Below are 14,329 nucleotides of genomic sequence, written 5' to 3' on the forward strand. Positions count from 1 at the left end.
GCTCTGTGGACTTAAATTCTCAGAGGGCTTTGCTTTCTCTTAGAGCTAGGCTGCTTCCACAGAGCATAAGTTTACCTCCTTCTCCAGTCTGGGAGAGAGCAGTGGCCATATTGCAGAACACATGAGAACCTGAGTGTAGCATTATTCTCTCACCTGACTTTTTTACCCTTTAATTCTAACATCTAACACAGCTTAGGTTTATTTCAAAGTCTGGCGAATGGTGTCATCTCCACAAGTGGACACTCCCAGCTTAACTATGATATGCTGGTAGAGTAAGAAGATATCTAACACACAGCCAAAACCATACCAGGTAAGAAGTGATTCAACAAATAGGCTCATTGCATCTTAATAGAGTCTATATAATGCTGTAGCTCAACTGGATCTAGATATGTGGAAGTTTTATTATGATGTGTAACCAGCATTTTGGCCGGATAAAATAGGTCAAACCTTGCACCAATATCTTTCAGATCTTGTGTCTGTTGTAGAAAAGCTTTCCTTTGGGCCGCCATCGATTTTGCAAGATCTGATACCAGAAGGTTTTTTTTTCCTTGGTAAAGAATTTGCTTCTTTTCTTTGCCAGCTAGCAGAATCTGTAGCGCTTGCTGGTACCGCAGGACTTTAGCCACAATGGGACGAGGCGCTTTCTGAGCTGGATTGATTCTTAAAGGAATTCGGTGCACCCTCTCCAGTTCTAGGGGTATGTCGAATTGTATACCAAGCATGGAAGGGAGCAATTTCGTTAGAAATTCCAGGGTGTCCGTTCCCTCGGCAGATTCCGGAATTCCTAGGATTCTAACGTTATTCCGACAGCTCCTGTTCGAAAGGTCTTCCAGGTTTGTTTTTAATGCTGCAATATCCCGCTCATGCTTGGGGATAAGGGAGACATTTTGAACATGTGCGGCTTGGAAAGTTTCCAGTGCATCCAATCTGTGCCGAGCATCAGTGAATTGTGAATTCAAGGCTTCAATTTCTACCCAAATTAATTGCGATTCTTCTACCTGCTTAGTCATGATATTTTTAAAGGCACGCATCTCTGTGAGGAGTAGTTCAAGTTGTGAGTCCACTGTTTTCAGCTATTGTTTTTCTGGCGATGAGGCCTCGTGTTTAGGCCGTTTTCCACTGGGGGTCGCTGTAGGCCAGGGGTGCCCACACTTTTTGGGCTTGTGAGCTACTTTTAAAATGACCAAGTCAAAATGATCTACCAACAATAAAATTTTAAAAAAACACAACGCACACTGTACGCATAGAAAATGTTAATTATCATTCCTATTCCAGGGTTTTTCAAAGAGGTCAAAGCAGATGACTCTATGCACTATCACCTCAGTAACAACCATACAAAAATAGACAAATATACCCCCTCCCTTTTTATTAAACCACAATAGCAGTTTTTAGAGCGCAGGGAGCTGCGCTGAATGCCCAGCGCTGCTCTCGACGCTCATAGGCTCCCTGCGCTAAAAAACTCTATTGCGGTTTAGTAAAAGGAGACCTTAGTGTAAAATATAGACAGCAGATATAAATTCAGACACATTTTGATCACTAAATTTAAAATAAAATCATTTTTCCTACCTTGTCTGGTGATTTCATGAGTCTCTGGTTGCAATTTCTTCTTCTGACTGTGCATCCAATCTTTCTTCCCTTCTTTTAGCCTGTATGCTTCCTCTCCTCCAGACCTCATTCCCTCCCCCAACTTTTCCTTCCTTTCTCCCTTCCCTTTCTTTCTCTCTGACTCACTTTCTTTTTTTTCTGTTTCTTTCCTTCTATCTCCCTGCCTGCCCTTTTTCTTTCTTTCTCCCTGCCCTCCCCCAAGCCACTGCCATCGGGGACCAGGACCCAAACCGCCAACAATAACAAGCCCCAAACCGCCACCAATAACAGGCCCGAAAGCCGCCGCCGCCCCAAGCTCTCCCTGCTTCGGCCGACCAGCATTCCTCTCCCCGATGTCAATTCTGCCATCGGGGAGAGGAAGGCTGATTGGCCCAAGATCGCGATCGACCTATTGGGGGAAATGCTGCCGGGTCCTGCTTTCGCGGAAACAGAAAGTAGGCAGGACCTGGCAGCAAGAAAAGCAAATGCTTCACTAACCTGTCTCCCGCCTTAGCCCATAGCGAACGCTTGCTTCAGGGCTCTCAACATGTGCGTGCCGGCTTCCCTTCTACCCCCCCGCCCCCGGACATAACTTCCGGTTTCGGAGGGAAGAGAAGGGAAGCTGGCACGCAAACGTTAGAGCCACGGAGCATAAGTTCGCTACGGGCTGAAATCTCCAAGCCGGTTTTTTAAAAAAAAAATGTTCAGCAGCGGCGGCAGCAGCAGATGACAGCTGGGCGGACCGCCCAGCTAAAAGGCCCTAGAGAGAACACTGGAGAGGAAGGCTGATCGGCTTGGTAGATCAGGACGGCAACACGAGTCTTATCACGGAGCCCGGGATGGGCTCCGCGATCGACTCGCGTTGCCTTTCTGAGCTACTGGTCGATCGCGATCGACGTGTTGGGCACCCCTGCTGTAGGCTATTGCTCCCCTTTGCTGCTCTTAGAAAGTGACATAATGAGGCTGTAGAGCTGAGTAGCAACCCAGAAATTGCCAACGATGTTTTAGAAGGCTGGGTAGAGATATAGTAACTGCAAGTTAGCCTGCCGTTTCAGAGAGCACTTTTTTTCATAAGGATATGACACTCTGGAATAATAATTCACTGAAAATAAAAAACGATGTTTAAACTGGAAGAAATGGAAAGATGCAGGTGTTTGGAAAGTGCGGTACTTATTTAATGGATCGGACCTATTGTCCTTTTCCAATTTCTGTGCACTCTTTCCCACTTTATCAGCCAAAAAACATCAATGACCGATATTATCCTCCCTTCTTTCCATTCTACGCCTCTCTGATAACTCATCCCTCTCAATGTGGAGTACCACGACCATTGATAAAGGGAAAGCAATGTCATTTTATTATAAGATTTTAAGAGATTCTTGTTATAACCCTTCCTCGGCTATTGTAGATAAATGGTCCAATGATTTGGATAGCCCTTTGATGGATAATGATTGGTGTCATTTATGGTCTAAAATTAACAGACCCTTGTTATCAGCTAGTATGTCACAATCATTATTATTTGTGATGTGGAAAGTGGTGTGGAGTCCTTATTAGAAGAAAAGAGCAAATCTTACGTCTGATGATACTTGTTGGCATTGCCTGCAATCTCAAGGGACGCTTAGTTATATGCTCTTCTCATGTCCTCGAATACAACCATTTTGAACGCAGATCTGGTCCGTTATATGTCAGATTACTAAATGCACTGCGGATCAATCCTTCGACATTATCATAAAGCGCTCTTTATACTCATGCTTTCAATTTAGTCCCTGTGAAGACAAGCTGATCGACATCATGATTTCAGTTGGTATTCAGCACGTGCTTCAAAATTGGAAATCAGCTTCGTTTCTGAATTTTACCTTCTGGTGGCACTCCTTATGTTTATATAAACGTTTTGAACAATATGCAGCTGAAAAAATGCCACATGTCAAAGACAATTGATCCAAACTCTTTGGTCTCCCATTGACGTATATGTACATTCTTTATGATTACCTTAATGTGTATAATATACATTGCTTCTGACTATCTGATATGTTTGTTTACACTGTATTATAATATCTTCCGGGCTTTTGTGAATTGTACATGTTAATGACTGTTTCTTTTACTTCTGATACTTATCAATAAAAAGATTGGAACTTAAAAAAAGAAGATATGTAACAGGCTTGAACTGCACTGAATCCTTCTGACTTAAGTTTGTTTTGCTTTGTTTATTCAAGAAAATGATCAATCAATTCAGGGTCTGGCTGGTGACACTAAAATTACAGAATTATGGGTTGGCTGAATAGGAACCTCTTACAGTGGTCAATATAACTCAGAGGAGTCCTTGCTTTCAGCACAAAAACCTAAGATAAATACTATGCTCCCTTCTTCATATTTGCAGGGGTTAGGGGCAGAACCGGCCCGCGAATATGGAAAAACCGCAAATAATATTCAGCTGGTTCTGCTCTTATCCCCGGCTTCCACGGCTATTTTTAGCCCTGTAAGCCCCCCCTTAAGCCTTACCTGGTGGTCTAGCAGGTTTTCAGGCAGGAGCAATCTTCCCACGCTCCTGCCCCATGCAGATCGCTCACAGGAAATGGCTGCCTTGAGCTCCCGTAGTCTCTCGAACCATTTCCTGTGAGTGATCTGCACGGAGGAGGAGCGTGGGAAGATCGCTCCTTCCTGAAAACCCACAAGACCACCAGGTAAGACTTACAGGACTAAACAAAGCCCGAAAAATAAAAAAAAAATTTTTGGTCAAAAATCGCAAAATAACCAAATCCGTAGATACGGAATTCGCGAATACGGAGGGGGAAGTGTTTACAGTTAGCTGTAGGTGTATAGTATGATTTAGTCAGCACAAAATGCATTATGACTGGTAAACTTTATTTTTCCACAGTACCTCACTCTCCACCAATAATTCACTCGGTGCTGGGAATAGGGACTTGACTCACACTTCCAGGTTCACGCCCAGCCACAGTATAGAGGTAGCCAGCTGTTTAGAGAAATTCTTTGCCAGCTCCCACAAAACTATTAACCAGAGAGAGATAACCTGCTTCTCCCTACTCCAAATTGCTCATGTCCCCTTCTCACTTCAGCTGCAATTTTGTCTTCATCTATACTGTTCTCAGGCTAAAAAAAATCTGAATCTTTCAAAAGAGCCAATAGTAGCTCTCTGCTCTTGGCAGTGGGAGGAATCCATACAGCCTCCCCATTACCATGACATCAGAGGCAATAGCAGCTCCCCATACTTTGAAACTTCAGAAAGATTTAGTGAACAGAGGAATTCCCCCTCCTCACACTTTGTCATGGAAGTACCCAACCACAGTCTGGAGAGACGATAAAGGGAGGGTTGGAAGTGGAGGCACTTTGAGGAGAGAGTTAAGTATGACAAAGAAACTGTGAGGGTTGGAGCCATAGAATTTGTCAAATGAATATAATAGTATTCTTTAACAAGCGAAAGAGCAGACTGGAAAAATGGATGCAATAATTAGAAATGAAGTCAGCATGGGCACAGAATTTTAGCCAAAGGTATTCAACAGACCAGGCACTGAACATAGTGGATTCTGGAGATCAGCCAAGGTTAGGGTTTGGTATGCTTTACAGAACAGGAAAGGGAAGAGTGAGAACATCCAGAACAGAGGAAAGAATAGTATTATAGAAGGAGACAGTCTCATTGACTGAGTCGGATAACATAGTGAATGGAAAGAGAGATGAAACAGTAGTAGAGAGAGTACAAGGGACATCAATTTGGAGTTTTCTAAATTCATGTGTGAATGGTAAGGACTGGGGTGAGTATGAGTAAAAGTTAACAGATGGTTAGAGAGGGGAAGAACTGAAGTAGAAAAACTAGAGAGCAAGCAGTTGGACATGACAAGGTCAAGGCAAATATGACGAGAGGGCCCTGCTGCACCGTACGCCTTGGAACAACCTGCGTGACTCTGTATGATGGGGTCTGTCTCTGGCAGTATTCAAGTCCAGGCTGAAGGCCCACTTTTTTAAAACTGCATTTAAGTCTTAACCCTACCAATTTGTTGATCAAAACGGGAAAGATTCCGGAGGATTGGAAGGTGGCAAATGTTACGCCGATCTTCAAAAAAGGTTTGAGAGGAGAACCGGGAAACTACAGACCGGTGAGTCTGACCTTGGTACCATGAAAGATGGTAGAGGTGCTGATAAAGGACCGCATCATCGATCACCTTGATGGACATGGTCTGATGAGGACCAGCCAGCATGGTTTCAGCAAAGGCAGATCTTGTTTGACAAACTTGCTGCACTTCTTTGAGGGAGTGAACAGGCAGATAGACAAAGGCGACCTGGTCGACTTGTATATCCGGACTTTCAGAAGGCATTTGACAAGGTTCTTCATAAATGACTACTTCAGAAAATTGCGAGCCATGGAATCGAGGGTGAAATACTCATGTGGATAAAAAAACTGGCTGGAGCATAGGAAACAGAGAGTGGGGGTGAATGGACAATACTTGGACTGGAAAAGCGTCACCAGTGGTGTGCCGCAGGGCTTGGTGCTTGGACCCGTGCTCTTCAACATCTTTATAAACGATCTGGACATAGGTACGATGAGCATACGATACAGAGTTATTCAGAGTAGTGAAAACACAGGGGAATTGCGAAGATCTGCAACGTGACATAATCAGGCTCGAGGAATGGGCATCAACATGGCAGATGAGGTTCAATGTGGACAAGTGTAAAGTGATGCATGTCGGTAACAAAAATCTCATGCATGAATACAGGATGTCCAGAGCGGTACTTGGAGAGACCTCCTAGGAAAGGGACTTGGGAGTTCTGATCAACAAGTCGATGAAGCCATCCATACAATGTGCAGCGGCAGCGAAAAGGGTGAACAGAATGCTAGGAATGATAAAGAATGGGATCAAGAACAGATCGGAGAAGGTTATCATGCTGCTGTACTGGGCCATGGTGCGCCCTCACCTGGATTACTGCATACAGCACTGGTCGCCGTACATGAAGAAGGACACGGTACTACTTGAAAGGGTCCAGAGAAGCTGGTTAGGGGTTTGGAGGAGCTACCATACAGCGAAAGATTAGAGAAACTGGGCCTCTTCTCCCTCGAACAGAGGAGATTGAGAGGGGACATGATCGAAACATTCAAGGTACTGAAGGGGATAGACTTAGTAGATAAAGACAAGTTGTTCACCCTCACCAAGGTGGAGAGAACGAGAGGGCACTCTCTAAAGTTGAAAGGGGATAGATTCCGTACGAACAAAAGGAAGTTCTTCTTCACCCAGAGAGTGGTGGAAAACTGGAATGCTCTTCTGGAGTCTGTCATAGAAGAAAACACCTTCCAGGGATTCAAAATAAAGTTAGACAAGTTCCTGCTGATCAAGGACGTACCCTGATAGGGATAGTCTCAGTCAGGGCACTGGTCTTTGACCAGAGGGCCGCCGCTGGAGCGGACTGCTGGGCTTGATGGACCACTGGTCTGACCCAGCAGCAGCAATTCTTATGTTCACATTTGTTTATCATTCCCTCTGTAGCCCCCTGACGTTTCTACCTCTTCTTCCTTTGTATTTCCCTACATGAACAGCATATATTGATTTTCCTTTTTGTGTCCGGAGTGTCTTTCATAATTAGATTGTAAGCTCTTTTGAGTAGAGACCATCTCATGTAGGATCGTGGTTTATTAATTTCAGTCACCTGACACATGCAACTGCCTTTAGTTAGCATTCTATAAGTTATGCAGTTAAATTCCAGGGTGTGGACCTGGGAGGGACATAGGCAGGTTGGGGGGTGTCAGATAGTGAGTTATGGTATACTAGTGTGCCTAACTCCATACAGTTAAGTGTGAACATTTATCCTGGCCATTTGGCTGGTTGAAGTGCTTGTGTCTAAAGTTAGGCACATAAATGCAGACTTACACTTGCACACGCAACATACAACTTGAACACACAACTGCCATTATAGAATCCATACTTAGAATCCATCATCCCAGCACTTAACTTTAAGTGATATATATAGAGAATTATTCCCAGTGTGGGTAGTTCTGTAACAGGGTGTCTACCAGTGCTCCCTCTAAGCGGGCGGGTGTTGTGAGCAAACTTTTTTCGCTGTGAGCTAAAAATATCGGGCGCCAGCAAGTTATGAGCCAACTCGCCCGATTCTCCTCTCGCCGCCCTGCCATCTGCCGTACGCCGTGCGCTGTGACGAGAAACTTGTGCGCTGCGATGTAATATTTTGTGCGCCAGCGCACGCCAGCGCAGCTTAGCGGGAACACTGCTGTCTACTATAGGCACTGGTTATGGTGCTTATATAATCATATTCCTATTGAAAAGTAGGCACTTTTCTTTTTAGAATATTAGTGCAAATGGCATAGAAAGATTATTAAAGTTTCAAGTTTATTAAAATTTTTGATTGATCACCTATGTATGTCTAGGTGTGACCACTTATAGCAGTCCTATAGCTGGTACAAATGCTCTACGCATGATTTGCCAAATTCTGTCCAAGCACATGCTCACCAGCAAAGTTTATGCTATCAAAGCATAGTGTGTACTTTTTCACTTATCAATATTGTATAAGAGGTCATTTATGAATATAAGTACATATATAAATGATTAGAATACTGCCATTTACAGGCCTTCTTTCCGTCTCAAACTGAGTATCTCACTACAGAATTACCCCCTGTATTCCAGAGAAAAAAGAAAATTATATAAGAAAATGCAAATGAGAATATTTTTCAGTAACTCGATGCTGCTGCAGTGTATTTTATAATGGTGTACATATAGACCATTTAAACCTGCCTATTTAAATAACACTAATCATATGCTAGCTTTTAAAAAAACTGTGGGTAGAAATTTTACCATGGGCCAGTGAGGTAAATGCTCCAAAGCTCATAGAATTCCTATGAGCATTGGAGTATTTACCTCGTCAGCCCACAGTAGAAACCTCTACCATGGCTTAGTGTTGTCCATTCTGTTCCATTTAGAATAGCCAAATCTTCCAGGCCCTTGGCTATTATTGTACATATGTTGCTGTGTTAGTATTTAGAATGCTATGTTCTCATTGACCAGAGGACAAATTAACATATTTGTTATCCCAGGAGACACTAGCAACAGATGTTTGAAAACACACATCATGTTGTTTTACATTTTTCAAATGTTGTGGGAAAAATCATCTTCAGACTACACATAAGGCATAAGGCAGTATAGATGCTTTTAAATTCTCAGTACTAGTAAATATGAACATCCCAATCAGTGAGATCACAAAAGCAAAACAAAAATTAAAAACAACAACAACAAATCATTTGTTGCAACTGCTAATTTGGTTTTATGGAGTGGAATAAAGAATGTTATTTTAAGTTGCTTGTGTCTAATAAAGAGCAAGTTGGTTTATTCAAAATCTAGTTCCAAGCTACCATAATATTTTTAGTTCATGTTGATTATTAATTTTCATTTTAAAATTTACATAGAATATCAACATACAATAGACTACTAAGGACATAGAAAGTACATGTACAGTATATAATAAATGTACATTGCTTTGATTGTACCACAGAAAGGAGATTTATTAAATTCCATTATCCTAATTGTGTACGAGGGGCTGCTGAAAAGTTCTGAGCCCAACCAATAAAGTTGGAGCAGTCTCCATCGAGGGCTATACACTTCGAGGGATATTTTAGATAATGCATCTAGATGTCCAAATAGCAGGGTGGGGAAACATCCAGTTTCAAAACCAGTAGACATCTTTTTTTTTTTTTTTTAAATGACCTATTTGGATATCAAGGCCATGATTCTGTATAGGAGCCCGGGAGAGGTGTCCTATACAGAATCGGGCCTACACTAAACCCCGATTCTGTAACCGGCATCCATGTTACAGACGCCGGTTAGAGAATCGGGTTAGATTAGACACGGCCGCTACACTTATCGCGGCAAGGGATATGTATAGCGGCCGCCTGTCCAATTGCCGGCAGGAGGATGCCCAACTCCTCCTGCCGGAACCCCGGACCCCCCTCCCCCCCAAACTAGTAATCGCCGGCAGGAGGATGCCCAACTCCTCCTGCCGGAAAGCCAGACCCCCTCCGGACCCCCCATGCTAACGACCTCCCCCCCAACTAACCTTTAAATGTTGGTCGCCTGGACGGGTCTTGCTGCCGTCCAGCCGACAGGCCCGCCTCGTGGAAATGAGATGGGCCCGCCCCTTCCTGGCCCATCCCCGCTAAATCTAAGGCCTGATTGGCCCAGGGTCTAGAAGCCTGGACCAATCAGGCCTTAGGCATAGCGGGTCCGCCCATCCCCACTAATCCAATCAGGCCTTAGGATTAGTGGGGATGGGCGGACCCGCTATGCTAAGGCCTGATTGGTCCAGGCTTCTAGAGCCTGGGCCAATCAGGCCTTAGATTTAGCGGGGATGGGCCAGGAAGGGGCGGGCCCATCTCATTTCCACGAGGCAAGACCCGTCCAGCCGACCAACATTTAAAGGTTAGTGGGGGGGGAGGATTCGTTAGCATGGGGGGTCCGGAAGGGGTCCGGCTTTCCGGCAGGAGGAGTTGGGCATCCTCCTGCCGTCAATTATGAGTTTGGGGGGGAGGGGGGTTCCGGGGTTCCGGCAGGAGGAGTTGGGCATCCTCCTGCCTGCAATTACGAGTTTGGGGGGTAGGGGGGTTCCGGGGTTCCGGCAGGAGGAGTTGGGCATCCTCCTGCCGGCGATGGGACTAAACTAAACTAACTAAACTAAACCTTAGGTTTATATACCGCACCATCTCAGTAAATGCAGAGCTCGGCACGGTTTACAGGAATTAGGATGAGAGAGGAACTCCAGTGGAGAGTTTAAGAGTTAGATGTAAAAGGGTGGGGAAGGAGGGAGAGGCCTAAGAGGGGGGAAATGTTACAGTTTTGAGAATAGCCAGGTTTTTAGGTGTTTACGGAAAAGTTGGAGGGAGCTTGAGGATCGGAGCGGGGAGGTAAGGTTATTCCAGATCTCAGTGATTTTAAAGGGGAGGGATGACCCAAGTTTGCCTGCATGAGAAATACCTTTTCTGGAAGGGAAGGATAGTTTAAGAGTTTGGGAGGATCTGGAGGAGATAGGGGTTGGGGAGTTCCAGGATAGAGCGATAACGGCAGGAAGGATGCCATGTAGGATCTTGTAGGCTAGGCACGCACATTTGAAGTGGATCCTGGAGATTACTGTGAGCCAATGGAGCTTAGACAGGAGTGGCGAGACGTGATCAAATTTGCTTTTCGCGAAAATAAGCTTAGCCGCGGCGTTCTGAATCCGCTGCAGTCTGTGGAGGCTTTTCTTGGTTAGGCTGAGGTAGATAGAATTGCAATAGTCCAATCTGGAGAAGATGATGGATTGAACTAGGACTGCGAAGTGTTTTTGGTGAAAATAGGGTCTGACTTTCCTTAGCATGTGAAGGCTGAAGGAGCATTTTTTTACCAAGGATTGGAGATGGTCATTGTAGGATAGAGAAGAGTCTAAGGTGACACCCAGGACTTTGCTAGAGAGCTCGAGCTATAATGAGGAGCCAGAGGACAATGGGATGGAGGAGGGTAGATGGTCTAATTGTGGGCCGAGCCAAAGGAGTTTTGTTTTGGACTCGTTCAGATTCATTTGTACTGTGAATGCCCAGGACTGGAGGTTCGTTATGCATGAGGATATGTTCGTAGAGAGTTAGTGAGGTTCGAGTCGGTCTCAAGGAGGACGAGGATGTCATCGGCGTAAGTGTAAAGAGTTTCAAGAGGGGATAGTTGGAGTAGTTTCAGGGAGGACATGTAAATGTTAAAAAGGATTGGGGAGAGGGGTGAGCCTTGCGGGACACCACAAGTCGGGATCCAGGGGGAGGATGAGGTGCCGCTCATGTTAACCGTGTAAGAGCGGGAGCACAAGAATTTGGAGAACCAATCAAGAACTGTGGAGCTAATGCCTATCTCGGAGAGTTGGAAAATTAGAATGTCATGGTGGACAACGTCAAAAGCTGTGGAGAGGTCGAATTGTAGAAGAACAGCAAACTTGTTACGAGAGTGCAGTTGCTGAACCTAGGCAGGCGGCCGCAATACTTATTGCAGCAGGGAGATCTCTTGCCACGATAAGTATAGCGGCCGCGTCTACTTACAATGTAGACCAGCATTTTGCTGGCCTACATTTTAAGCGTCTCTTCCTCTACTAGGGAGATGCGTAGGGCCACCTAGGTTCGCCTAAGGCTCTTAGGCGAACTTAGGCGTCTTGTGTGCCTCCCTAGGCTCCCGGAGGTGCCTTCAATATAGGTGGCCTGCTGGGGGAGCATTTTTTTAAAAAACGTGAATCCCGATTGGTTGATTAGGCAGCTGTAGGATGCCTACAGCTGCCTAAAATCGGGACGGCACTATTCAGAATCAGGGCCCTAGTTCCCTAAGGACATCTAACTTTTTGGGCCATTTTTGAATACCAAAATGTCTATGTTTAAAACATCCTAATTCAGACCATTCAGATGTGGGAGGGGCCAGTACAGTAATGGATTAGCCACATAGAGACTAACAGAGCAGTGGGGCACTTTAGAGGGCACTGCTGTAAACTTCACATAAAGGGTGTCAGATGTATATCTCATCATAACCCCCTTATAAATTATGGTGAGTCCCCCAAGACTCCCCCAAAACCTACTATATCTACTTGTGTACCACCCTAATAGCCCTTATGGCTGCAGGTGGCACCTATATAACAGTATAGTAGGGTTCGGGTGGATTTTGATTTACTCCTGGATGTTGTGGTTAGAGTGCCTATGGTTCACCAGCTCACCCACAAGACTACTTAAGACACACTAGCTCACCCACAAGGCTCACCCACCTGTATGTTGCTCTACTAGGTTTTCCCATACCAGATGTTGTTGTTCTAGAGCCAGGTTTGTATCTTTTTTGTTCTCATTTTTGGTAGTGGAAGGGTATCAAGTTTCAAGTTTAAGTTTCAAGTTTTATTAATTCTTGATAAATCGCCTATTTAATTTCCTAAGCGATGTACAATACAAATTTAAAATATAACAAGTAATACAATAATAAATAAATAACAAACTAAAAAAAGACAATACACGAATAGGGAAGGAAAAAAGGGAGAAATTACAATTTCTTTTCAAGAGTTAAGGAACATATAAAGGAAAATAACATAAGGGAAATAGGACTTTAAAATAGCAAGTTAAAAGGAAATTTTGGTTAAGAAAATCATAGATTAAAAGCATTTTTGAAGAAATAAGTTTTTAGGCTCTAGAAGCCTGGACCAATCAGGCCTTAGGCATAGCGGGTCCACCCATCCCCACTAATTCATAAGGCCTGATTGGCCCAGCCGACCAACATTGAAAGGTTAGTTGGGGGAGGGAGATTAGTTGGGGCGGGGGGTCGTCGGGCTTTCCGGCAGGAGGAGTTGGGCATCCTCCTGTCGGCGATTACGAGTTTGGGGGGAGGGGAGTCTGGGGTTCGGGGTTCCGACAGGAGGAGTTGGGCATCCTCATGTCGGCGATTAACAGTTTGGAGGGAGGGGGAGTTCGGGGTTCGGGGTTCCGACAGGAAGAGTTGGGCATCCTCCTGCTGGTGATGGGACAGGCGGCCACGGCCGCTATACTTATTGCAGCAGGGTGATCCCTTGCAGTGATAGGTGTAGCGACTGTGTCTAATTTAACCCGATTCTCTAACTGGCGTCTGTACCATGGACGCCGGTTACAGAATCGGGGTTTAGTGTAGGTCCGATTCTGTATAGGACACATCTCCTGGGCGTCCTATACAGAATCAGGGCCTAAGTGTATAGCTCTCAATAGAGACTGCCCCAACTTTGTTGATTGGGCTGAGAATTTTTCAGCAGCCCCTTGTATATATGCAAGGCAAAAAAATCCAAAGAACAGAGATATCAATCTCTTTAATGGTTTCAGTTTGTGTTACTTATCAGTTTGAATCTGTTGCAATGGTGAGATAAAATAGATTGCAAACCTAATATAAAAATGTCTGTATCATTTCAACCAACAAAAGTTGCTCATGGTGATTTACCAAAAGTGCTAGCATAAAATACTAATCAACAGAATCATTAAAATATAAGTTAAAAGAAATCCAAACTAATAAAAAATCAATTACAATCAAATCATTTTAAATATCAATACCAAAACTAAAACAGTCACAAAATTTACCCCCTTTTACAAAACCGTAGCATGGTTTTTAGAGCCGGCCACAGTGGTAACAGCTCCGATGCTCAAAGAATTCTTGTGAGTTTTGGAGCTGTTACCGCCGTGGCTGGTGCTAAAAACTGCACTAAGGTTTTGTAAAATGGGGTGGGGTAAATTAAAGACTTAATAAAAAGTCAAGTATTAAGTGGTTTTCTAAAAATAGGATAATTTGTTTCAATGCAGATATATGGTAATGAGTTCCACATTTTTAGTACTATAGCTGGAAATGATTCTTTAAAAGAGCTATTCATTCTCTGAGTAGAAGGGGGAATTGCAACTGATTGATATAAACTTGATTCAAGGAGCATTTCTGTGCTCTAAGCAATAAGAATTCCATAAAATAGGAAATTAGACTCTAAACAATCTTAAAAGCTAAACAAAACTTTAAATTCTATTGTTGCTGTAATGGACAACCAATGCAAGGAAAGAAGCAAAATGATGCCATATCATATCTGCATTTATATAGAATGACTAGTCTTTAAGCCCGTTACATTAACGGGTGCTAGAATATATGTCAGTCTGTCTTTCTTTCTCTCTGTCTCTCTCCCTCCTGCTGTCTTTCTTTCTGTCTGTCTCTTTCCCTGGCCCCCTTTGTCTGTCTGTCTTTCTGTCTCTCTCCCT

This window comes from Geotrypetes seraphini, chromosome 6 (assembly GCF_902459505.1).
Source record: "Geotrypetes seraphini chromosome 6, aGeoSer1.1, whole genome shotgun sequence".
In the NCBI taxonomy this organism is placed as follows: domain Eukaryota; kingdom Metazoa; phylum Chordata; class Amphibia; order Gymnophiona; family Dermophiidae; genus Geotrypetes; species Geotrypetes seraphini.